This window comes from Myxine glutinosa, chromosome 4 (assembly GCF_964187855.1).
Source record: "Myxine glutinosa chromosome 4, kmMyxGlut1.1, whole genome shotgun sequence".
In the NCBI taxonomy this organism is placed as follows: Eukaryota; Metazoa; Chordata; class Myxini; order Myxiniformes; family Myxinidae; genus Myxine; species Myxine glutinosa.
In genome coordinates this window covers 144,771,919-144,799,083 of record NC_136264.1, presented here as the reverse complement: position 1 = coordinate 144,799,083, position 27,165 = coordinate 144,771,919, and the positions used below count along the sequence as shown (strand labels likewise).

Sequence of the window (27,165 nt, the reverse complement as noted above, 5' to 3'; positions counted from 1 at the left end):
TCATCTTCTTCAATCTCATCATCTAAACATAAAAATATTGTTGTGCGACTACCCTGTATGGTGAACACCGCAGGGTGACATGGAGGACCAAACGAGCTCAACACTCCGAGGCGTTCAGTCAAGATATAGCGGGGAATATGCGTGGGGGAAAGTGGGGGAGAAGCCGGAGCGCTTACCTTCACGGATCCCACCGGCAGTCTTCACACCGGGATAAATTAACTCAAACAACGCGAAAGTAAACTGTACAAAAATATCGATTTTATTAAAGAAAATGCCGGCAACAAAATATAACACGGCAAAATAACAATCAATTCATAAATTGGAACGCTCCCACACAGACTCGGTAAACAGACAAAGGATAAAATAATGATAGCAAAAATAAAAGGTGTGGTTGGCATTTATCTGCGAGCGGCTCCCGATATCTTGTCAGGAAAGGTCTCTGGCCCGTGTCCCTGTGCGGGAAACCGCAGACGAGTTGGTGCGAACTAGGCCCCATGCGCCAAGCAAACGAGCAGGCGTGCAGCTTGCTCTTCCACGTCGTCTTCGTCTTCACGATCTCTGCGCGGATTCCCGGCCCGCAGCTCCTCACGGCCATTCGCGATGGTGTCCAAAATCAGAAGGGACGAGAAGATGTCGGCACACGACCGTGCACGATGAGATTCACAACAAGAAGGACCAAAAGGACGTCGATGCTGAGAGAGATCAAAATGCGATCGTTCACCAACAAAGTCCAAAATCCTCCCCCCTCCCCCTGCCCCCCCCCCCCCCCCAACCCGGTGAGTTAAAAAAAAAGAAGGTTAAAATAGCAGAAACGTATACATTGTGAGTTATAAACATGAACAATTCAATCCTGGGAATCGGATTTGCTTATAGCCAGAAGAAACGCTGCGACATGTTGGGGTGGTTTTCATCTACGTTTGAACAAGTCGAGTGAGCATTTGTATGGCTGTCCAAGCGGTGATGTTTCCTTGTCAAGAGATAGCTGCCATATTATGAATATTATAACTTGTCCCTACATCTGAAATGACAGAATTTTCTGCATTACATCAAATTGTTATACACATATTGGTAAAGTGAGAAACTTCAGATTATTTTAAAAATTTTACCTTCATCTGTGAGTTCCGGTGTAGCAGGATTCTCTCACTCCCCTAAAATCTCACTCTGGAGTGATTCTGTCCTCGGATAAAATCACTCTCGAGTGAACTAATCCTCGGACTGGCACACTCTAGAGTGTAATTATCCTCGGACAGAATCACTCCCCTGTTAGGATCAACACACTCCCTCCAGGATCAAAGCACTCCCCTTTAGGATAAAGTCAATCCCCCAGAAAGAATGGAAAGATGTATTTAGTTACTTTGGAAATATAACTCACAGGATGTTAGATATCGTTGCAATGATCAACAGAGCTTTCACTATGTATTTTAGTGTATACCGTGTGAGCATGTGCATCATATTGTCGGACCTTAATATTCAATTGTTGAATACATGTACTATATTTGAGCCCATCATTATTTTAATACAACAAAAGAAGACATGAGTCCCGTTTTCCCCGTATATTTAATCAATACTCCCGTTCATTTATATTCACATGAGAGTTATTATACTTTGTTATGGTTTTAAAAATATCATGCAGTGTACTACATTTCATATCTATATGTATACCTTTGTACACTCTTCCGAGTGTATTCAGTGTGATGTGGGTAATATTTACATATCTTCGGATCTACATATGATTTCTTTTGTACACCCATGGGAACACTATATATGCTCTTGACAATATACTTAGTTCGATTCTTGGATTCTTATCGAAATGATTTAAACAATATTTATTTCCACAAATGTACAGTGCAAACATGTCAATGAAGTACATATGAATGGAATGAGCACTAAAACATTGGGACGTTTACAGTACGGAAATGCAATAAATATTGTAGGTGTTGAGTTAAGACAGAGTCATTTAACATCGCTTAAATCTATTAGACTTTATTTTGTGAAATATGTGAATATTATTATACTATACATTTATATAGCGCCTATGTCCAGTTCTCGGAACTGCTCAGAAGCGCTCGTTTCCTGGTTATCGGTACGTGAACACACCTTTGCCAATATACAAACATTTGAGTAACATTTTAAAACCTGTATTTAATATTTCTTAAAAGTGCAGTAAAGTTATAGAACGTAACTTAAAATGACATATTATATGTTGAAATGAAAATATCCTTTCAGTATAAAACATCGTAAATGTATCGTAATGATTACTGCGAATGCTCTAATATCAAAATATATAGTTATTTGAATGTTAAATTTATACTTTTCTTTATTTGATTTACACAGTTTAATACAGGGATGCGAAAAACATTGTATTTTTATTTTTAGGGAGAGACGTTTACAAAGGACATCATTCTGCCCTGTTTATCAATTCATTTATCATTTTATGTTCATATTCATTAACTTTGTCATGGTTGTATGTCATTACCATGCAATAAATCTTGTTGAAATCACAAAATATATAGGGGGAGTGTTATAATCCTGGGGAGTCATTTGATCCTGCAAGGGGGAGTGTTGAAATCCTAGGGGGAGTGATTTCATCCGAGGATAAAACCACTCTAGAGTGATTTTATCCTGGGGAGTGATTCTATCCTCCTACACCAGCACCATTTCAGAATCCTCGGTAATCTATGGATGGTTAACAATATCCTGGAAAACAAAATTCTCTACATGTACCAGCTGGAATTAAACGAGTTAAACACCCCCACTTAGTACATGTGCAAAACCCTCAAAGTACACCACACCAGGATTTGTTGAATTTGAAGAAGTGTGTTTTAATACAAACCAAATCATCAATAACTTTGTTGAAAAACAGCCACCCACCTCCATTGAGAGCCGCAAGTATGGGTCGGCACAAAATATGCAGGGAAGTGCAGGATTGTTTAATGTTTCCTGGAGACTTGTAAATCAGATGCCCATCATACTGTGGTATCGGGGGAAAGCATAACAGGTGGTGTGAGGGGAAGAAAGGATTCGGAACACAATCGGCCACCATTTCTAAACCTGCGTGAAATTATCTCAACAAGGAGCCATCAAAATTGGCACGTACACTGGTAGAGAGCACCAACTAATGTGGGCTAGGCCCCAATTATCAGATGAGTGTAAGCGTACTATACTGCACGGGTTTTACTGATTTCCTCTCCTTTGTTCAAGTTACCCCAACAGCAGGAAAAGCAGGTGTCTCCACCCGCACTGATTTAACAAAACAATTTTACATGTAGAATCTCTATTATATGCAATTAATCTCTATTATACTAAAATACGCAATTTGATGTCTGTCTGTCTGACTGATTTATTTGACAGCAATACATTCGGTTGTTACCTATCCAAACAAAAAAAACTTGACACGGGGCCTAAAAGTCAGGAGGTTGGAGCGATTTAACTTCTTCCCCTCCCCAAAGGGGATTTGTGCCTTGGACAAACTCCTTGTTGAGGTGTATATCTGTGTTAAGATAGCTTATCTTGGAGTTTTTCCAAGGCTGCTTCTTATAACAAAAGTAATAACAACATTAAAGAGAATAACATAACACTAATGCTATTGCAAAACAACATTCATACTAACCAGCAACGGTACCTGCCCTATGGGCGGGGCTTCAGTTGGGAGGCCCAAATGAAAAGGCAAAATATCAGAAATTGAAGGCTTTTTTATTTTAAACGATTCATATAAACATCCGTTAAATCATATCACACGCAAATAATCAAATCACAGTGATGTGGTTTTTAAAATTGAAATTCTAAAAATACTGTTTAGATTTTGATAATTTGCGTGCGATATTTAACGGATGTTAAAATAAATCGCGTCTCCCAATTGAAGCCCTCAGGGAGGGTACCGTTGCTCGTCATATATAATAGCGATACAACAATTTTTACCGCTTTGCTTTGAAGAACGGGAATGAAGGGGGAGGAGCGTGTTAATATGTCTTGTTGAAGGCTTTGGGTGGTGAGGGGGCTTGAAGCCAGATTTTAATCGTACAGCCGCCATATTGGTGCTCGCCGTCACTGCGATGCAAAGCGAAAGACGCCTCAGAGCTGTCACATTCACTATGTCGTATGTACTCCCAATACGTGTACCAAATTCCCGATACGTGTAACTGTACCAAATCAACAGTTAAAAGGATTTTGAACCGATAGGTGTTGCGGCCTTGGCCAGATCGATGGAGACAGCGATCTGTTAGCGTATTCACCGCCCAAATAACTATGTGGCATTCCCTTAAGGAGAGATTAAACCCATGCCATTAGAAACTTTGCCAAGGCCATTATTTACTTTTTCACATTTTCAATTCAAAATATTCGGGTTTTTGCAAAGCCAAAATGCTACCGTAAGAAAACCATTTAAATCTCGTGTGCAAAATACTTATGGCTTTTAACAGAGGCTGAGTAACAGGCGCGTTTTCACTCCAATGCGCATGTGCAGTATCCCACCGCAACCACTTGAATGAGAGCGGCCATTATGTAAAGCGGTACGTGCACAATTTCCATTGCATATTGCTTTATAAACCGAGCTGTGAGGATTACCTGTGAAAGTTAAATAAGAAATTCGCGAGTGCTTCGCAAAGCAGCGACAGATTGTAACTTCAGCAGTGCAGTATGACATTATTAAAAGACAGCGTGATGAAGGGACAACACAAATTGGACGTGTTCATGGAATCTCTGCATTTACTCTGCATTTGATTGTTAAAATTTCTCCGAAAAATGAAGCTCCTACTGTACCACTCCGAAAACACATGAGCGAGCGCATGGCTACCTCAAGCCACAGCATCCTGTCAAATGGAGATCAAATCCTAAGGCTTGGGTGACTGGGTCGGTGTGCCAGGACTATGCAATGAATTTATGCAGGGAGGGTGGTCTAAGGGTTGGCAAAACATACTTACTGTATAATCGCACGAGTCTTGCATCTGTGCAGGATTGGCAGGGGCATTGTCTACAAGGAGCGAGGCTTTGTTGGTGAGAATATTCTCCTTGGTTTCATTTTCAATAAAGCTGGAGATGGTTTGAAGTGGGGAGGGGGTTATTTTTTTTTTGTATACAATATCGAGGCTCGTGAAAGAGCTAACATTAATCACATAAAAAAAAGCAAACAGACACATAAAACATATAATAAGGGGAGCGGTAGACAAGATGAGGAGAGAGGGGTAAGCACACAAGTACAACATTTGACAGCAGGGATAACGGGAGATCTGTGGAAGGGAGAGGGCTTGGGGGGAGGTGGGAGAAGTCGAAAACACATGGACACTGCAAGGACTTCCAGGAAATAAGTTGGAATTTCACAAAAGTGGATCTGGGGTGAAATTAGCGGGGGTAGAAAAGATCAAGGTTTTGGATGGGGGAAGATAAGAGATGGTGGTGAACAGCTGTTTTAAAGACCTGGAGGGAGGAGTGGGATTGAAGGGAGTGGGGGATTTTGTTCCAGAGGAGGGAGAAAAGAGGAATGAAGGAGTGAAGGTGAACAGAGAGTCTTGATTTTGGCAGTATAACCATAAGAGGGTTGCTGGCAGATCTTGTGCGACCTGTAGGAATATTTGGGGGACAGAGCACAGAGAGAGCTGGGGGAGCAAGGCCGGAGAGGAGTCGGTAGAAGACAGAAAGACCACCAACCTGCCTGCGGTGAGTGAGAGAAAGGTCCTCGGAGTTAGATTAATCGTGGGAGATTCCAATGATTCTGAACGCTTTGGTTTCAACAGCGTGAAGACGAGCTAGGTGTGAGGCAGGAGCACCGGCCCAGAGGGGAGAGCAGTATTCCATTGAGCTGCGGATGAAAGCCTTGTATGTGGTGAGGAGCTCAGGTGTGCCAAGGAAGGACTTCGCACGACGGAGGATGCCCAGTTAGCGATTGGCTTTGGAGGCCAGCTTGGAAATGTGGTTTTCCCAGGAAAGATCATGGCAGATAGTGAGACCCAAAAGCTTGAGAGACAGAACTTCTTGGAGAGGATTGTTGAGAAAGTAGATGGGAGAGTTGTCCAGTCGGTCTTTTCGGAGAGACATAGTAAGAGTGTGAAAGACATGTTCTTGATTGAAAGATTTGAAAGAAAGGATTGAACGACATGTTCCCACTTGTATGACCAGTCTGTGATTTTGTCCAGGTCTGCAGAGAGTGAGGAGGCTGCAGACTGCCAATCTGAGGGATGGGGTATGGAGCGGCAGAGATTGGAGTCATCAGCGAAGAGATACAGAGGATTTTCCAGAGAGTCGGAGAGATCATTGATAAAGACCAGAAAAAGCACAGGGCCCAGAACACTGCCTTGGGGAACTCCAGCCTGAACAGGAAGGGGAGATGAGAGAAATCTATTCAGGGCCACATATTGACTCCGACTAGAGAGGAAGTCCGCAAGCAATTCTCTTGAATTGATCATTGAAAGAGGATTGAGATTCTCTTAAGCAGGGCTTAAACCCATGTTCTTATTGAAGGCCTTTGTGTGGTATCATTATTTACTTTTAACGGTGTATGTACTCGTATATATCTATCAGGAAGAAAGATAATTGGTTTTGGGTCATTTATTGTCACATATATTTTCTGCATATCTCATGGGATTGGAGTTGGACAGGTGACCATGACCTGTTCATGGACATGTATCTTTTCCACATATCTCGCGGGATTGTGAGTTGGACAAGCGTCCATGGTGGGTGGGGAGGGGGTTTGAAGGCTTGGTGTCGGGAGAGGATTAACTAACACCTTAGGGTTGGGAGGGGGAGGGTGAGAACTTGGGGTGTATTTGGGGTTAGAGGGTGGAACCAGTCTGTAGACTAATGGGGTAGAGCCACATCCAGGTGGGAAAGTTGCCAACTGCTCAGGGAATGAAGATGGAACAAACAAGCAACTACGATGGCAACGTCCAGGGGAACTTGTGCAATTGGGGTCAGCTACGACAGCACAATGACTTGTGGGGAGTAAGAACCCATTTTCTAACAGCAAAAAGCCCCATTTCCATCATCTTACTATGTCCGTCCGTCTGTCTGTCCATTTGAAGGTACCGTAAAAACTGCTGAACCGATCACAACGATATTTTGGGTGGATAATCCTGGGATTTCCAGGAGTAAAATAGGCTATTTAGTTTTCCCAATTTCAGCTTCAGTCTCCAGCATTCTCAGGTTTGGACTCCCGCATAACATTCGTGTTTGCATAACGTTCATTGTGACGATGTTCTCATTGTGAGGATGTTGTTTTCCTGGGTGCCGCACAAACGGCTGCACCGATCGCTGCACAGCTGCACCGATCGGACTCGGTGACCTCGGACAAAGGCATTTTATAAGGACACGGGTTGAATCCTTGCTTGAGAGAATTCTAACCCCCTTGGCGCCATCACGGCCGTCTCTCCAACTTACAATCCCACGAGATATGCGGAAAAGACGACCCAAAACCAATATAAACATCATATATATAACTGTGATAAATCTGAAATAATCATCATTGGCCCAAAAACGCTCACCAAGTCCACCCATAACTTTGCCCTCAACATCGACGGTTTCCCAGTATCCACCTCCCCTCACATCCGGAATCGTGGCATCATCTTTGACCAAACCCTCTCCTTCGACAAATACACTAAACAGATCACAAAGACAGCCTTCTTTCACCTGAAAAACATCGCCCGTCTCCGTCCATCCCTCTCCTCCGTGGCTGCAGAAACCCTCATCCACGCCTTCATCACTTCCCGTCTGGACTACTGCAATAGCCTCCTTTATGGTTCACCCTCAACAATCACCAATAAACTCCAATACATTCAGAACTCCGCTGCCCGTCTACTCACCCATTCCCGGACCCGTGACCACATCACCCCCGTCCTTTACAAGCTTCACTGGCTCCCCATATCTCCCAGAGAATCCAGTACAAAATCCTCCTCTTGTCCTACAAAGCCCTCCATAACCTGGCCCCATCCTACCTGGCTGACCTCCTCTCCAGACACACTCCCACCCGCAACCTCCGCTCTGCTGGTACCAACCTCCTGACCCCCTCCCCCCCCCCCCCCCCCCCCCATCCGGACCAAATTTAGATCCTGGGGGGACAGGGCCTTCTCCATCGCTGCTCACACCCTCTGGAACTCGCTACCTCACACCATCAGAGACTCCTCCTCACTCACCACATTCAAAACATCACTCAAGACCCACCTGTTCAACACTGCATTCAACATTTAACCCACAGCATCTAACCCCTGACTATCTCCTCTCCTTCTCCCTCCTTTGTGCTTTGAATATTTCCCTATTGATTCTTCTTTTTTTGCAATTGTTTTTATGTTTTGCTATGCATTATGTTTGCACTCTGTCAAAGCGTCTTTGGGCTTCCTGAAAAGCGCTATATAAAATAAATGCATTATTATTATTATTATTATCATTAAACATCATTCGTATATAAACATCATTAAAAGTAAATAATGACCTCGGCCAAAGTTCAAACGACATTTAATCTCTGCATGAGAGAATTCCACATAGCTATTTGGGCGGTGAATACGCTAACAGATCGCTGTCTCCATCGATCTTGCCAAGGCCGTAACAGCTATCGGCTCAGAATCCTTTTAACTGTTAATTTGGTAGTTTTTACAATGAAGGAAACATTAACAATGTTGTTAAAAGTTTATTTTGTGATTAATTGGAGTTATGTTGTTTCGAATGAAAAAAAGAGATATTGAGTTCAAGTGAATGACGACATGCTGTGATGGTTTCTACTTTCTGAACGTGAACTTCGCGGATCGCCAAATGCAGATTCGCCACGGTCCCACGATCGATGTTTCTATACGTGAACGTACCCGTTTGTTTGCGAACGGGTACGTTTTTGATGGAAGTCCTTCACGAACTTGCTGTCCATGTCTGACGTGCGACTGAAGGTGCTGCAGGAATGTGGAATTTATTGGTTTCATGCTTTAGCATTCGCCGTATCTGCATTGCATGTTTGCTTCTGGCCTCCCATCCGTGCGTAGCACGGGTATCTCCCTAGTAAGTAGAAAATTAGTTTAGACCGGATGTCGTGTACGTGCGTGTAAGTGTCCCCTTGAGAGGGGTGGGGTTATGTTAATTGGTTGGGGATTATGGGTAATTAATCCCCTGTATGTAATGGCCTCTGTTGTTTTTCCTCTGTTCCTTATGATCAGCAGCACACACACAAGCTAAGAAATTGCGCATTAAAAACACTAAATAAAAGTGACCGGAACAAGACATTGAAGAATAACAATGGCGCTGCCAGCAGTCACATCACCACATCAAGCAGGCAGGCCCGTATCACCATGCCCCGAAGAGCAGCGATTGGTCAGGACACTAAGAGCGACGAGATGGCACAAACTGATAGGAGTGGGGACGCAGACTCCGTCGAATGACGTCAGAGCCTTGACAACAAACAACAACAACAACATGCATTTTAAGGCCATTTTCCCTGCGAGAGCGGGGGTTAGCCTTGCGGTCCCCATGACAATCTTCTCCATCTTGCCCTATTTTCTGCATCTCTCCTTGTTAACCCCCTTGCCCGCATTTCTTCTTCCACCATCTTTAGCCAAGTCTTTCTCGGTCTTCCCCGTCCTCTACTTCCTTCTACATTCATTTCCATCACTATTCTCAACCAGTCACTTTCATCCTTCCTCAACACATGACCAAACCATCTCAACCTGTTCCTCTTCACAGCATCAATCACAGGCTCTAGTCCCTTCATTTTTCGCAATTCATCATTTGTCTTCCTCTCTCTCAACGATACTCCGCACATCCATCGAACCATTCGCATTTCCACCCTTTCCAACCTTCGTTGCTGCTCTACGTTCATTACCCATGTCTCGCTCTAGTGCAGCAGATAAACACAAAAATTGTGCATTTTATGAGAAAAGCATGAAATTTTTAACATAGTGCATACCATAAGGTATATTTTCAGATGTGGAGGGAAGTCAGATTTGACCTCTGAGAACCGTGAGAGGTCAAATCCAAAATGGCCGCCAGTCCACCGAGTCTAATGTTCAAACGCGCTTAATTTTGGAACCAAATAGTGTAGAAAAACATAGGTGTCATTTCCAACTAAATTGGGGGTGCCCAGAGGTGAATGATGCTTTCAATGAACTCCTAGGCATGCCAAGTGAGGTCAGTGAAGGCTCAATGTTACTGCTATAGCGATTTGTGGTGCTGATGTATGATAGAACCAGTGAGAGCACGGAAGTGAATGATGCCAGGAAACAGCTCTTCACACAGAAGTGTAGAACTCGAGAGAACATTCCTCCAACCCAGGCAACACTCAAGCAGCACATCAAGCACACTTGCTACCAGGCCAACTGTTGTAACCAGGCATTGGTCATGGATCCAGAGATGCCAGACCCACCTGACTGGGGCTGGACAAAGGAGACAACTGGGTGGCAGCCTCTTTGGACCACTCTTCCTGAAGCATCAAAATCGTGCCATGAATTGATCGACTGTGGCTGCAAGAAAGGGTGCACTGGACGCTGCAAGTGTGCCAAAGCTGCATTCAAGTGCACTGCACTGTGCTTCTGTTCTGGAGACTGTTAGATTTAGATCATTACCAATTTTCATCATTGCACTTGATTTAATGTAAGCTTTGGTGGACATACTTGGTTAACTACAGTTATTAACGCACAGGTTGTAAACCTGGTGCGTTATAGCGTTTGCCTGGGAATTTCTGTCGCTCCAAAAGTGAAGCACGTTTCTGTCGCTCCAAAAGTGAAGCACGTTTCTGTCGCTCAGATGTGTAAACATGACGTCATCAAATCTATATTTAGGCTAACCATGGGCTACCCCTTTGGCTGGTACGCGGCCGCTCGCTAGTACATAATATAGGATATATTTGTTATATGTTATGTTATAGGATATATAGGATATATGTTATATGATATAGGATATATATAGGATAGGTTATAGGATATATATGTTATAGGATAGGAATATAGGACCCAAATGACCCAGAGGACCCAAATGACCCAGAGGACCCAAATGACCCAGAGGACCCAAATGACCCAGAGGACCCAAATGACCCAGAGGACCCAAATGACCCAGAGGACCCAAATGACCCAGAGGACCCAAATGACCCAGAGGACCCAAATGACCCAGAGGACCCAGAGGACCCAAATGACCCAAATGACCCAGAGGACCCAAATGACCCAGAGGACCCAAATGACCCAGAGGACCCAAATGACCCAGAGGACCCAAATGACCCAGAGGACCCAAATGACCCAGAGGACCCAAATGACCCAAATGACCCAGAGGACCCAAATGACCCAGAGGACCCAAATGACCCAGAGGACCCAGAGGACCCAAATGACCCAGAGGACCCAAATGACCCAGAGGACCCAAATGACCCAGAGGACCCAAATGACCCAGAGGACCCAAATGACCCAGAGGACCCAAATGACCCAGAGGACCCAAATGACCCAGAGGACCCAAAGGACCCAGAGGACCCAAATGACCCAGAGGACCCAAATGACCCAGAGGACCCAAATGACCCAGAGGACCCAAATGACCCAGATGACCCAAATGACCCAGAGGACCCAAATGACCCAAATGACCCAGAGGACCCAAATGACCCAGAGGACCCAAATGACCCAGAGGACCCAAATGACCCAGAGGACCCAAATGACCCAGAGGACCCAAATGACCCAGAGGACCCAAATGACCCAGAGGACCCAAATGACCCAGAGGACCCAAATGACCCAGAGGACCCAAATGACCCAGAGGACCCAAATGACCCAGAGGACCCAAATGACCCAGAGGACCCAAATGACCCAGAGGACCCAAATGACCCAGAGGACCCAAATGACCCAGAGGACCCAAATGACCCAAATGACCCAAATGACCCAGAGGACCCAAATGACCCAAATGACCCAGAGGACCCAAATGACCCAGAGGACCCAAATGACCCAGAGGACCCAAATGACCCAGAGGACCCAAATGACCCAGAGGACCCAAATGACCCAGAGGACCCAAATGACCCAGAGGACCCAAATGACCCAGAGGCCCCAAATGACCCTCTGGGTCAATAAAAGTTGAAACTGGGCAAATGTCAATGAAAATTTGCCAGACCCAGACCAGAAAATGACCCAGAGGACCCAAATGCCCAGAGGACCCAGAGGACCCTGTGAATGTGAATGAATGTGAACATAATGTGAATACTAGTAGCAATTTTACAAAAACCATGGCATAATTTCAAATCTTGACCCGAGATGATAATTATGCTACATCATAATTTCCATGTGCCAACCTGGGCGGAATCCAAGTGGATTCACTTGACTTGTTTGTTCAGAGGTTATTGCATCATTCCTTGCAGTGTAAACACTTTTTTTTCATCATTTCTGGTCTTTGGGTGTTCTGTACCTATCCCTGTACCTGAAAAAATAACGTTTTAAAAAGGTCAAATGAACTTTTTCCAACAGCAGTTCCAACTGCAGTATCATAAAAATAGATATTTAACGTAATTTGACCTTGACCATGACCTAAATGCATGTCCTTGAGTTCTGGCGATCTCAAAACTATCACCAAATGAATGGGCATCCCCAATTTAGTTGGAAATGACACCTACAAGCGCGTTTGAACATTAGACCCGGTGGACTGGTGGCCATTTTGGATTTGACCTCTCACGGTCCTCAGAGGTCAAATCTGACTTCCCTCCACATCTGAAAATAAACCTTATGGTATATACTAACTATGCTAGAAATTTCATGCTTTTCTCAAAAAATGCACAATTTGTTAAAATATGAGAGCTTATCCGCTGTACTACTCCCATAAATCATCACACTTCTCACACATGCAGCATACACCTTTCCCTTCAGCTTCAACGACACTCCCCACCTCATCAGCACGCCCCTCAGTTCCCGAAACTTCTTCCATGCACATCTCACTCGAGCAACCGTTGCCGAGCCTGATCCACCTTCTCCATTCAGCATGTCTCCGAGGTAGCAAAATGTTTTCACACCTTCCAGCTTCACGCCATCTCCAAGATCAAACTCAACATTTCCTCCATCTGCAGCTCCCTCTATGCACACCTTACATTTGAATGTAGCTGCCACACTGGTTAATGACCCTTTCAGACCACTACATTTTTGATGAACCCACTCAGCGCACATTGTATGGAGTTCACTCCGACACCCTTCCTGCACAGAGCACAGGGCCACTTCCCAGTTCTTTTCACCTCACCACATGCTTTACCACTTGCCATCACCTTCGTCTTTCCGATATTCACCTTCAGACCTTTTGTCTCCATACATTCCTTCCACTTGTTCATCTTTTCCTTCAGTCCATCCATACTTTCCGCAATCAACACCAGATCATCTGCATACAACAACTCCCACGGTAAACCCTCCTTTACGTTCTGAGCCAGCATCTCCATCACAGCTACAAATAGTAGTGGACTTAGTACCGACCCCTGATGCACTCCCACCTTCACCTCAAACTCACCACTGTTCCCGTCCTTCGTCCTTGCAGCTGTGCGCACTCTTTTGTACATTGCCATCACTACTCTGATCAACCATTCCTCCACTCCTAACTTCCTCATTGCCCCTGTCAATACTTTGCATGGAACCCTATCGAATGCTTTCTCCAGATCAACAAACCCAAGAAACAACTTCTTCCTCTTCTCCATATACTTCTCCTGCAACTGCCTCACAATAAAAAGCGCGTCTGTCGTTCCTCTTCCTGGCATAAATCCAAACTGCATTTTGTCGATCTTCACTTTCTTCCTTATCCTTCTCTCCAACACCCTTTCCAATACCTTCATTCCATTCTCCAATACCTTTATCGCTCGGTACGAGCCACACTCTAGAGGGTCACCTTTCCCCTTGTATAGAGGGACGAGGGTACTCAGTTCCCAATCCACTGGAATGCGGTCTTCTTTCACCGCCAGATTACAGATCTCTGTCATTCTCTATACAACGCACATTGTACATGGCTCAGGGCCTGGACGTCAGAGCCTTGAGTAAGAAGGAATTGGAGGGCCGACATTTTCTCTCTTTTTCTGGGTTTGGTGACGAACGGTCGTGTTCCCAACATTTTGTCTCTTTGGTTCGATCACTCTCTGTGGGCTCGCCTCCATAGCGAACAGTCACATATGCGGTGCGCTGTTGAGCGAGGGACATTCATTGAGAACGGTCACGATTTTATATCTCTATCTGCTTTGGGATTTCACAACGAACGGTCGAAGTTCACGAGCTGTTCGAGTTCACGAGTTCACAAGTTCATCTCAGCTTTCAGGCTTTCTCCGGGCTTGTGGACCAGAGGTGAACGATCGCCGATAAGCTCTTGTTTTGGAAAATTGGTGCCGTGCAGCCACAGTTCATAGCGCTCTTGCGCTGGGAAATGTGTGTGCTGGTGAGGTGGATGACGAGGACGAGCGTGGCTGAGTGAACGAGGGCGCGCTGAGGCCTACTTCCTGCCCGGGCCTGTGCCGCGCCCGGATTGCGCGCTCAGGGCCTGGACGATTCCCGACGGGGTTCAAGAGCCGCTCGGAGCTAAGTGCCCACACACACACAACTTTTACTTTTGTTCTTTTATATATTTTATATTTTTTCATTTTAGAGAGGAAGACAAATGATGAATTGCGAAAGATGATGGGAATAGAGCCTGTGATAGATGCTGTGAAGAGAAACAGTTTGAGATGGTTTGGTCATGTGTTGAGGAAGGATGAAAGTGACTCGTTGAGAAGAGTGATGGAAATGAATGTCGAAGGAAGTAGAGGACGGGGAAGACCGAGAAAGACTTGGCAAAAGATGGTCGAAGAAGAAATGTGGGCAAGGGGGTTAACAAGGGGAGATGCAAAAAATAGGGCAAAATGGAGAATGTCATGGGGACCGCAAGGCTAACCCCCACTCCAGCAGGGAAAATGGCCTTAAAATGCCTGTTGTTGTTTTTGTTGTTGTTCTTTCATATTTCCCCTTGTGTTGTATACGAGTCTGTGTCATTCTTCAACAGTCTTCAAAAGTCATTTCTTCCTTAAAGCCGGTATTTTTGTACATTTTAATTCCGTGTTGGTTTGAGTTAATTATCACAGGTTCAAAGACGTCCGGTGGACCCGTGCAGGTAAGCGCTAACGGCCCTTCCCCCACTCCTTGCCCTCGCGTATAAAGAAGGTCCACCATTGGATTGAACGCCTCGGAGTTAAAGCTCGTTTGGTCATCTGTTGCCCTGTTCACTACAGGGCAGACACACGACAATATTATAGGTCATGATTTAACGGGGTAATTTGGGTCAATTGTACTAAGCTAATAGTAATGCTCTAATAGGGTGATGTGGTCATGCGGTGGTAGCGGATGGTTTAGGATTTGGAATGAAAAGGGGGGGTTGGCAGGGAGTTTGAAGGACATATGAAGCGGGGGTTAGGAGGCAAAAGGATGAGGGGAGAGCTTTGAGATGGAGGACCGAACGGGTGGATTCAGGTGAGGGAAGTTCAATCCCTCCCTCTGGGTGAGAGAAGTTTCCCTTGGGAGTTACGGGGTTTGAGATGGAGGAACCAAAGGGTGGCTTCAGATGAGGAAAGTATCCCATGGGAGTTACGGGGTTTGAAAGGCAAAACGGGCAGGATGGTGAGGAGTTACTATTTGGAAGTGAAAGGGCGAGGGACCGACGATGGATGGGTAGCTGGAATTCAAGAAGTGTCAATAGATGGATTGAAAGATGGAGGGATTAAAGACGGATTGAATGATGGATTGTTAGACTAAAAGTTGGAAAGTCGGGCTCGGGGGACATTAATCAGGTCATGAAACACGAGAAACAACGCCATTTCCCTCGCCAATCATTCCAAACAATGGGCAAAACAATATTTTTAGAAAACAGAACAATGTTTTAGCAAAGCCGAACAATATTTCAGGAAAGCCGAACAATATTTTAGCAAAGTGAAACAATATTTCAGCAAAGCCGAACAATATTTTAGCAAAGCAGAACAATATTTTAGCAAAGCAAAACAATAATTTAGCAAAGCCGGCCAATGTTTTAGCAAAGCGGCACAATCTTTTAGCAAAGCAAAACAATATTTTAGCACAGCAAAACAATATTTTAGCAAAGCCGAACAATATTTTAGCAAAGCAAAACAATATTTTAGCAAAGCCGGACAATGTTTTAGCAAAGCAGAACAATCTTTTAGCAAAGGAAAACAATATTTTAGCAAAGCAAAACAATATTTTAGCAAAGCCGAACAATATTTTAGCAAAGCAAAACAATATTTTAGCAAAGCAGAACAATATTTTAGCAAAGCAGAACAATATTTTAGCATCTCCCACCTGCTCTGTCACTCTGTCGTATTGTGATCATCGAGTGATCTCCCACCCATAGTTCGTTATTTCGACAGTTGGAGGTTCATCCTTGTCTGCAGCCTTCCAAAGCATCATTTGCAGATGTGCTCTATGGATATAGAGGGCTAGGTTTGTCTGTTGGCGGAAGGGACTTCAGAGCAGGAGGATTTTTTCGTTTTCGATAAGTCTCATAACGGGCAGCATTCATTGACTTGCTCTTCTTCTGCCCATATAGATGTAGGAAGAAGGTTTTCCCAGTTGCTATCAGGTCATTGTAGGTAGCATTGTTCTCTCCCAGAACAGTCTCGACCAGCAATATCAGTCTGGTTGAGCACATTCAAGGCAGACAGTTTACCTTTTCCATTAGGGTAAGATACCGTGTCACAGCCTGAAAGTGCATGCATTTCCAAGATTCCCTTGCATTTCTCTCCGAGTTTGGCAACAGTGGAATTAATGTCAAGGCCTGATCCCTCCCATTTCTCCATCTGATCACGACAAGATACACTACTTTTCCAGCACCAATATACAGTCACGTGAAAAAGTAAGTACACCCCATGTAAAGTTTTGACTTTTTCAACATATTTCAACATACAGCTATTTGATCTTCATTTCAATAATATTGATAGATAAAGGTGATATAATATAACAAATATCATGAAACATTTACATTTTGTCATACATTGTATAATTTAAATAAACATAAATGCAAATTTCGCATGTGGAAAAAGTAAGTACACCCTTGGCTCTAATAGGTGGTATTGTGGGGGATAAGGCTTTAAACGCCTCATACACCATGTGACTCAGGTCACCTGCTTGCTACGTATATGTGTATGTGGGGATCATGCATTTAATTGTGCTTTTCTTGACTCGTCCAATTAATGTTTGCTTTAACAGCTAAATTCATTTATGCTTTATGCTTCAGAAAATACTGATGATTACATTTGCAAAGTTCATGCTTTGGTCAAGCTGCCCTTGGAGATAACTTTCACAATTGCTGTCCTTGTAAGAGCCAGGGCCTGGTAAACATCTGCGAAGGGGAGATAAGAACTTAAAGAATGTTGCAATAACAGTATGTGCGTCTTCTCCTACACTTTTCCCTGGCACAGCACTCCAAAAGGATAGGACAAGGGTCGGGGCCACTGGTCAACTTTCCCCCTCTATTCCTTTGAAAATTGCTTGGTTTGCAGAATTAGCGGAGATTGCTATCTTGCTTTGGCAGTATATAAGACACGCCTTTGCTGAGTTTCTTTAGTGTGGCTCGGACTTGCACTGCTTTACGTGATAAAGCTCTGCATTTCGGTCACGCTCCACAATTGTTTGATTCTTATTAAACTACTGTTGCTTCAACTTGCCTCTTCTTTCCTATAAAGTGAAGACCGACAACTGGTGTCAGAAGTGGGATACATCCAGCCACAGGTTCGAGGAGGGCTCCTCGGGACGGGAAGGGGAGGCTGGCGCCAGCAACAATTGGCTGAAGTAAGAATATTTGCACACCTAAATTGAAAAGCCTCTTCCCCTCCCTTGGATGCGGCGGACCTCCGTCGACTGTGCCTGAGCGTGTATCCTGAACCAAATTTAAGCGAAGCACCAGTGGGTTAACGAACCAAGCAAGAGAGGGCGCCCAGGGGGACAGGGGTAATAAGTTTCCGGAAGAAAGGGGTAGTGAGGATCGGGTGGCACCCTGATCCAAGAACTACCCAGGAGGGATCAGCCTAAGAAAGGAAGATGGGAAATAAACTAGGAAAAGAGGGAGAACCCCTAAAGAATACCCCGGCATATTATATGAAAAGGGAGCATGGATATGCTGCCGTGCAACCGGGGAAAGCATGGGCTGAGTTGACCAAGGATGTGAGTAATCCTTGGCCGGAAGAAGGGTCATTTGCATTCGAGAAGTTAGAAGCGCTATATGGGGCGTTAGACATCTTGGAAAAGAAAAAGAAAAGGCTTCCACCTGACTCATGGAAGGTATATGGGTGGTGGAAGGAAGAAGCCTTGAAACGACAGGCAGCCTCTAAGCAAGCGAGTTTGCGAGAGGAGTTGGGAAAATACCAGGATGAACGAAAGCAGGACAGACAAATGAAGGTGCTGATGGCGCAATCAAGTCAGAAGCTGATGGTAGCTGAGATGAACTCCGATGAGGAAGAGCAGGATGAGGGAGGTGAAGATCCAGATCCCCACCCCTCCCAAGGCCTTTGTCCAGTCCCAGGATCAAAGGCACGCGCATCCCGACACCAGGGCGCCACAGGGGGAACAAATGGGCAACACCCAAGGACCCGGGAACCCCGAACACCATCGGCTCCCAAGGTAGAGGACGAAGGAGATAGCGGCACAGACACCCCGGGCTTTCCGCCCCCGCTAGACCCAGGTTGGAAATTAGGATTATACCCCTCACTAGCGGAACATCAGGCAGTAAGCAAGGCAGAAACAAAAGGAGCGTTTCCCATGCGATGCGTAGGAATCGATGCGCAAGGCCCAGTGATGGCCCGGGTGCCATGGAAAGAAACGGATTTAATGGCAATGCAACATAGGGTTAAGGACTTGTTACTTGACCAACCCTCTGGGATAGTCCCGCTGATATCTCAGTGGATTATCCAAGGGAGAGCAGATTGGAGAGATATATGCCATTTGGGAGTGTCAGTGCTGCCACCTAAAATATCGGAACGGGCCAAAATTTGAGTGGCTTGGCCGGTCAACAATCCCCAGGGAGGGCCAAACCCAATCACTCCGGCTGCATGAACCCTCGCAAAGGCCATGTTATTGACAAGCATCGACCACGAGCTAGCACCCTCGGGAGGACCAGATTGGGGAAAGATCGGCGCGGTAAAACAAAAGGCAGGAGAAACGGTTGGCGACTTTCGGGAGAGAATAGAGAAAGCTATAGCTCGATGGGGAGGACTAGGGCAAATCCAAATCACAGATCTACCCCCTCCCCTGGTGAACAATTACCTAGTGGAGGGGCTTCGGCCAGCACAAAGGAAACAAGTGCAGACCGTCCTTTTCGGCTGGAAGGGGATGGGAACCAATGAATTATGTGCAAAACTCGAACAATGCCCAGGTTCCTCTTCGGAGGAGAAAAAGGAAATTAAGGAGGAAATGCTGCAAATGTTGGTGCGAGATAAAATAGCGCAGCAACAGCTCGCGAGGCGGGACGACAGAGTGCGTGTATTCAATGCCGTGCACGGCATTGAACGCATTCGGGTGGCCGAGGCAGACGAAAAGAGGATTATAATGAGCCAGGTACAATGATTAAAACGAGTGAGATATGGAAAGAAATGATGCAACTAGCCACGTCGGGTGGTTGCACCTTTGTGAACAACTGAAGTTAAGGGCTCAGAATGAGGAAAAAATAACGCGCGGAGCTGCCGTGTAAGGATGCAGGCCGGCTGGCATGGAGACCGGCGTGATAGGCAGAAGATTGGGAGAGACCCAAATCCTGCGGACAGGTGCAGTCGAGATTGAAACGAACGAGTGTGGGAGAGCCGTCTGGAGAGAAAGGCGCATTATGGAACAGAAAGATGCGTGAGTACGGGGGAGAACCCTGCTATGAGGTTGCTTGGAGGATGTGTGCCCAAATGCATTGTGGGCCACTTCAACTTTCCTACACGTGAGTCGTTCGTGCCTTGCCAGCAAGGTGGTTCATGCAATGTGATTCCTGCCATGCAATGTCATGAGAAATACGTTGTTTATGATGGGATTATGACGAAAAGTTGAATAAACTGCGTAGTATATAAAATGATTAAGTGATAGGCAATTGTTGTGGCAAATGGAGGATTTCAAGAAAGTAATGAATTTCCGGTACCAACCGGAAACCCTATCTTACAGTAAATGATGTACAGTGTGAACGAGGTCTCTCGCTGTGCCGGGAATACGATTGAGCGCTGGTTTAGTGCTCAGGAGCGGATGAAATGATAATAACAATTGCAACCTCAAGGTACGAAAGTGATGCGGTGGCAGCTGGGAGACGCAAGGTGCGTCGGTGCGCCTGTGTTGATTGATGCGCCTGACAACGGCCTTGCGGGCGAGCAATGGTGGTATGGTATAGTTATGAAAATGCATGTGGTTCTGAAGGCAGATAATGCAGGTCAAGTTGCCCCACAGGCGGAGAAGGGGAGAGTATTGGAAATTTGATAATTTGAGAAGAAATGTGGGGTGAACGCTCATCCGAGGGATAAAAATGGTCGGGTTTTCAACTGTCGGTATGTGATGTGGCTCACGCCGTGGGAATGATGAGTGGATGGGGTGCGTGATGCATCTCGGAGATGCGTCAGAGCGGAGACACGGGCGAACTCGAAGCATCTGGCTTGATGAGATGCCTGCGTTGTGGACAATGTCAGAGGTTGAGGGTTTTGGTCGTGTGACATGTGGGGGGCCGAGTTGGAGTGACGTGTTGAGTGAGCACATGTACGTTGTGCGCTGAGTGGCGGCTGAGTGCCGCAGTGTGAAGTATGCCTCCAAGAAGGGTTGTGGGATGCCAGAGTTGGACAGCGTGTCATTCAGCATTCCGACGGAGATATAGGTCATTAGGTGATGGTGACTTATTTGGAAGTATGAACCTTGCGAATGTGAGGTGGAAGGGGATGAGTGGCTGTTATAGTGCCGTTCCCCCTTGTGCCAACCCCTGAACCCCCCCCCCCCCCCCCCCCATGTACCCCTCTTACCACAGGGTGCACAAAATGTTGATTGCATTGTTCTGCATTGGTTTTCCGGTATCTCTGAAATGACGTTTTGATTGCTCATAGTGTGGGTGATCTGCCAAGAATGACATGTGGTGCTGGGAGTCATGACCTCACCACTGAGGAGGAATAGGGGTTATGGGTTTACCCCTGTGTCCGTCTGGGTGTGTCTGACTGCGTGTGCAGGTATGGATCAAGGAGGAGGAGCGGTGTCTGCGGTGTCTGTTATGGTGTCGAATGTCATCCACTGTGTCTGCAGACGTGACCGAGTGTGACTATGATGGGGTGGTGTGTCCCTGCGGGCAGAATCGTGGCAGCCTACAGGTTGGATTGAATGGACCTCTGTGAGACCTTCCTGTTCGTACGTTGGGGGGTTCGTTTATCTGTCTGTCTGTGTGTTTATCGGGTCACCTGTTGGTCGAGCAGGTACCAGGTGGATGAGTTGTTGTGGTCCCCTGTTGTGGGACACATTGGCTTGTAGTGCTGGCAAGGTCTGGATTTGGATCCGGCCTATTGGTGAGCGTGTGCCCTGTCATACTGCCCAACCCCCCCCCCCCCCTCCAATTACTCCCGCCCCCCTTTTCCCTGGATGTGTTGACTGGAGTTGAATCAGTTGCGATAGTTCTGGCCGTTGGGTCATGGTGACCCTGTAGATGGGGCCGCGTGAAGGGGGATGAGAGAGTGATATGCGAGGAATGTTGACAATATATTAATTGATTGCCTTTATGGGAGGCAGTGGGTTTAATCCCCACCGAATGTGAAGTAGGGGTATGGTTTCACCTGTTAGTCTGTCTGCAAACAAGATGTCTCATAGGGTATGAAAATAATCGTTTCCTTAATATCGGTTGAGTAAGATGTGATTGGATGAGGTGGGACTGCTTCGCGGTCCGAGTGTTGGGTTTCATGTGATTATGGTTGGGGGGTGTACAGACAAAAGTGTGCTTCGGTTTGTATGACTGGAAAAGAAGAGACAAAATGGTTTGCTTTGGAAATGCTGGCCTGTTGAAGAGGGGCAAAGGTCACCTCTCTTTGATTGTGGTGGCTGGCTTACACTGGTTTGGGTGGGAGAAAAAAATAAAGTACTGATGGCGCTTTGATCTCGCAGCCTGGTGCGGTTGGGGCTGTGGCTGGGTTGAAGGGTAGAACCCAGTAGTTTACAATCCTGAGCAGAGTGGATTGCCATTGGGCATGTTAATGATTTTAACAGAATGGTGGCTCCTGAGCAGGGGAATGAGTTCTGGGGAAATGAATTCACTGTTTGAATGTTGTTGAATCTGTTTGTTTGAGAGCATTGGGATGCCGCCCAATGCCAAAAGGTAACGGGGGAAGTGAGATACTGATGTCTGCATGAGGATGGCAGAATTGGCCTTCGAGGGACAAATTATTTTGTTGACAAGCTAGTTGTTTGCATGTAGTTCGTGAAAGCGAGCGGACCAAGAGACTACACCACTCTAATAAAGTAATGTCCGTCGGATGGAAATTGAAGCCTTGTGTATGGCCTCGATTGTCTGTCTGTCTGTCTGTGACTGGAAACTCAGAGAATTGAACTGGACTTGGACAGAAGGCAGGTAGAGTGATACTGCTCTGCTCTTGCCTCTTGCTTGGCAGAAGGTAGCGGTGGTTGTGGTTGAGGCCACCCAACCCCCTGTCTGCCTGTCCGATGTGTGTTCAAGAGGTCCATGGAGCGAGCTCATGGGCCAAAATTGAGCTCTCGGGGGCTGAAGTGTGAAAGATGGGGACGTCGTCTTGGGGACAATCCGTGAATGGCTAGACAGATGCGCCTGTAACGGGAAATGGTATCTACAACTCGTGTGGGCTGTGTTTGACGACATGGTTTTGGAGGAAGTGTGAATAATGTTTTGGGAAAGTGCGGAGATGACAAAGGAAAGTCGAATCAGATGGATTATTTGTCAATGACAGGTGACTTTGCAGGATTTGCTGAGAAAGTAGGGGAAAAGGTTGTAAAAAGTTGATGGTAAAGGCAGGGAATAAGGGAAAGTGGTTATGGAATGTTTGTTTTTGTGATAAAGTGATAAAAGTGGTTAGCTTGCACTGGGGGAGAGTGCGCCAACGAATGGAAAGTTGTGAATTTTATTTAACAAAATTGTGCTAGATTGCTACACGCAGGTTGACCCCAATTGAAGAGGTGGTTGGGTGCTGGTGCAGATCGGATCACGGCTCTGCAGACCAGGTCAACAGAACTCCACCAGGTACGTTGGGATCACATCAATTAAATTATTGCTCATAAGGGGAGGTGATAGGGCACTTCCCCTGGGAAAATGTGTAAGGAAATGTGTTACTTTGCATGGTTGACTCTGGGTTTATATTTATAGATACATCGAAAATGTAGTGGTTAGAGACGGTCATTAACCAGTATGGCAGCCACATTCAAGGGTAAGGTGTGCACAGAGGAAGCTTCAGATGGGGAAATGTGGTGAGTTTCTCCATTGACCGATTATGGTTGGGAGGATAATGCTTGGTAAATCATGTATTATTAGATGTAGGGAAGATGATTACAGGGAGGTATTTTTGGAAATTGGTGAAAGTAAATATGGCATTTGAATTTCCAGACATGACGCAGGGAATGCGGCTATAAATAGCCAACCATCTGAGAGATGAGGTAATGCCAATTGGCAACGATTGGGGGGAGGGGGGGCTAGGATTTTGATCAGTGAGTATCAGTAAAACTTGCAATGCAGGTACAGGTGAGCAGGTCATGGTGGGCCGAGAGCGGGAGGAAGATGAACGAGACGTCCCCATGTGCAAAGAGCGACAAAAGGGAGGAACCCTTAGATTAACGGTGAATGACCAGGCCCAGCATAATGTAACGAGCTTAACGGTGTCCTGGGGAACACCAAACTCCACCCTTCCCAAAATTAGTAAATGTATGGCCTCGGCCCTTATAGCACCCCATGGAGTAATGTTTATCTGCGGTAACAAGGCATACCCATACCTGCCTGAAAATTGGGGAGGGACTTGTTATCTAGGGTCCATCTTTCCCAAGGTAAACTTGGGAGACCATTTAAACGAAACAGGGTATATCCACAGGAGGGGAAAACGGGCCCTCTCCCTTTGGAACCCAGATGGGACAGTAAGTGTGTTTCTTGCATGCACAGCTCGTTTCAAATCCCCCCACAACATCTCGATGGGATTTAGATCCAGGTTTTGACTTGGCCATTCCAGAACCCTCCATTTCTTTCTTTTCAGCCATTCCTTGGTGGATTTACTGGTATGTTTAGGGTCATTGTCATGTTGCAAGGTCCACCTTCAGTTGAGCTTGAACTTTCCGACAGATGGCCTCACATTATCCTCAAGCAACCTCTGGTACAATGAATAATTCATAGTGGATTCTATGATGGTGTGGAAGTGTAACTCAGTGTAACTTATTAATTGGCACTGGTAACTTATTAATTAACACTGGTAACGAAGCAGATACATTTTACATGCAAACTCTGTGAAAGACGAGTTTGTAAATGAGTGTCAGGAATGCGCCCGAACATGATAATCTCTTGTCCACCTGGTCACAGCCCCTGGCTGAAGCACCCCCCTATCGTTTGGTAAACGGAACTCACAACAGGAGGGGAGCGAGCTGATGCCAGGACTTGGTACATGCATGACCTCGGGGCATTAGCGGAGAAAGGATTAACGGTCAGCGGACAGAGGATTAAGTCCAGTTTGTCCATATAAACGAGAGCAAACGTTGAGTCGAGAGGACTTGCTACCAGGAGCTCTGACCAACGGGAGTGGCGGAGGAACATCAGCCGAACGAGAAGGACCATGCGAAAAGAGTTAACCTGGTCCATTGAATTATGCGGTATTATTTGGTAAATGGAATGAAGTGAATAACCAGTTAATAAACCAGACCTTTTGTAAACCTGTGTCCGGTCATTGGAGTCTTGAGTCTCTCAGCTACAAATTCTCCCACAATCTGGAGGCACCGCTGACATCAATTGTACGAACAAGTCTTTAAAAAAAGGTGAGTGTGTCTTGTTTTGTCCAATATGATTACGAACTTGGAAATAGTTTTGTACATACATGGGGAAGGAGGTGGTTCTGGGGGTTCCGTGCGCACCGATGCCGCGATAGGTGGCGTGAGCCATCACGAAAGGTACTTCGATAAACGACTGTAGCAATTTATTCGTGTTTTTTTTTTTTTTTTTAATGATTTCTGTAAATACGTATTTTTGCGCTGGTCATTAAGGGTCTTACTGTGACCTGGGAGCAAACGGAGCATGCGTGCACCTTGCGACCATTTGCTTCCAGGACGTGTAAGGCCGGTACACTCGTTTACACACCCGTACACGTATAAAGTACTTCTTTTTTTTGCACTTGTTCAAAGCACTCGACTTGCTCGGCGAGCGACAGGGAACCGGGAAATGGAATTATATTTATATATATATTTTTTTACCTCATTCCAATTTATGGTATTGCGACAAAACGGCTTATATCTTTGGAACGACTGGTCGGATTTAGACAAATTAAAACTCGTTCGATCAACAAATAAATTCATGACAGACAATCCCACCTCATGCCGGTCCAGAATTAGTGTGAAAGATGGCGATTGGATAAAAATTGCATACCAACACTCCCTCACTGTCCCTTATTGTCCCTCATGTCCATTCCGGCACCCTGTCTCTTGCTCCCGCTCCTTTTCCCTCCCTTTACTTCCCATTGGCGGACGTTTTGCGAGAAGCAAAGCGTTTTGCAGGACGCTTCCAGGAAACAAAACCAGTGCTGTTGTTTTTTTTTTGACGAAATTTGCCAGATAAATAGCATGGGTGACACGGACAAAATGATTGGATTTTGGTGAAGACCCAGGTGCGAATCCGGCTACGAGAATTGTTTAAAGTGATTCTTCACCATAAAGAGATCGGGTGAAAAGCGATATACATGATATTTAACATAATATACTTATTAATGTTATTATTTTAATATTATTCATATATTTAAAAAAAAAAGTGACAAAAACACGCCGATTCCATTTTTGGTTCAGGTCCGAATCCACATCCGGCCTATCAGTGGGATACAAAACATAAACTGTTCACCAAGGCGGAGATATGCTCTCTACTGAGCGTCGTTCTAGTTGTGTGTTTGTTCGTCTGGGCGATATCTTAGCCATCCTTTGAGATAGGAAGCTGAATTTTGGGGAAATTGGTGAACAAGTGCTTTTGAAAAATAATAATAATAATAATAATAATTCTGTATTATTTGGTTAACCAGTTTGTGTGAAACCTCAACCTAAATATAAAAATTGATCTGCTTGGTGTTAGTTTAAGGGCTGTTCCAAATTTATCCTGATTATGAGAGATAATTACAGGAAATGTGTACTGTTCTTGTTTGGTGATTATGAGACAAAAACAGCAGAGTGGGAATCGGCAGACAATGGAACAGCTAGCGACGAGTGTTTGTGAGTAACAACCACCCTCTGGTCGAGGCTCATAGGAGGGGTGATGCTTACTGATTCGGCACGCTTACAATAGGTGTTAATGGTGGGATGTCAGAGGTTTTGGTGTGGTTTAATGTTCACACTGTTTTGGAAAATAATGCTCGATGCAACATGATCCTAAAAAGAACCCATCCCTACATCGAAAGATCAGGAAGGGAAGGAATGGAAAATTTGAAGTATTAAAGTTACGGAACTCAAAATGTCTGGGTTTGGATGTAGTCATTAAAGGATTGAGTCATTCATTGGTGTGATGATGGTCCTAATATTTTGATAAATGTTTGATAATGGTCCTGGTAATTTTAGTCTGGTAAGGTAAGGTAAGGTTAGTCCTGGTAAGGTATATTGCTGGGGACCCGAGGATGTGCCTTTTCAAGGTTTGAAATTAATCGGACAAGTGGGTCCCAAGGTATGGTCACCGTACTCGCAAGCCGTTCGCTTTGGCTCTGCGAATGAACCAAACCATTTCATGTAAATAGAGGGGGGGGGTTCTGTGGTCGTTCGCTTTGGCTTTGCGAATGGACCAAACCATTTCATGTAAATAGAAGGGGGGTTCTGTGGTCGTTACTGCCACGTGGTTTCAAAGTTTTTGTTGTTGTTGTTTGCACGCATGTTTTTTTTTGCAAGCACGTACGGGCAAGCACGTACGTGCGGGCACGCCCTAGTATATATAAATTGAGGTAATATTAAGTTATGAAATTAATTGCTTTCAACAATGCAAAGGGTGACAAGATATGGGATTTTAATGGGATTTAAATGGGATATTGGTTTAGGGATGTTTAGAGGTCATTGCAATGTGATAATTACTTGTGAT

General features: G+C 45.3%; 1 long non-coding RNA gene across 1 annotated transcript; it reads right to left on the bottom strand.

The window, feature by feature from the left end:
- Positions 1–238: 238 nt before the first annotated feature.
- LOC144891822 (uncharacterized) lies at positions 239–18,933 on the bottom strand. The gene is made up of 3 exons (XR_013623215.1): positions 16,224–18,933; positions 2,872–2,971; positions 239–692 (listed from the first exon to the last, which is right to left on the bottom strand). It is a non-coding gene; the product is annotated as an uncharacterized LOC144891822 (long non-coding RNA).
- Positions 18,934–27,165: the final 8,232 nt, after the last annotated feature.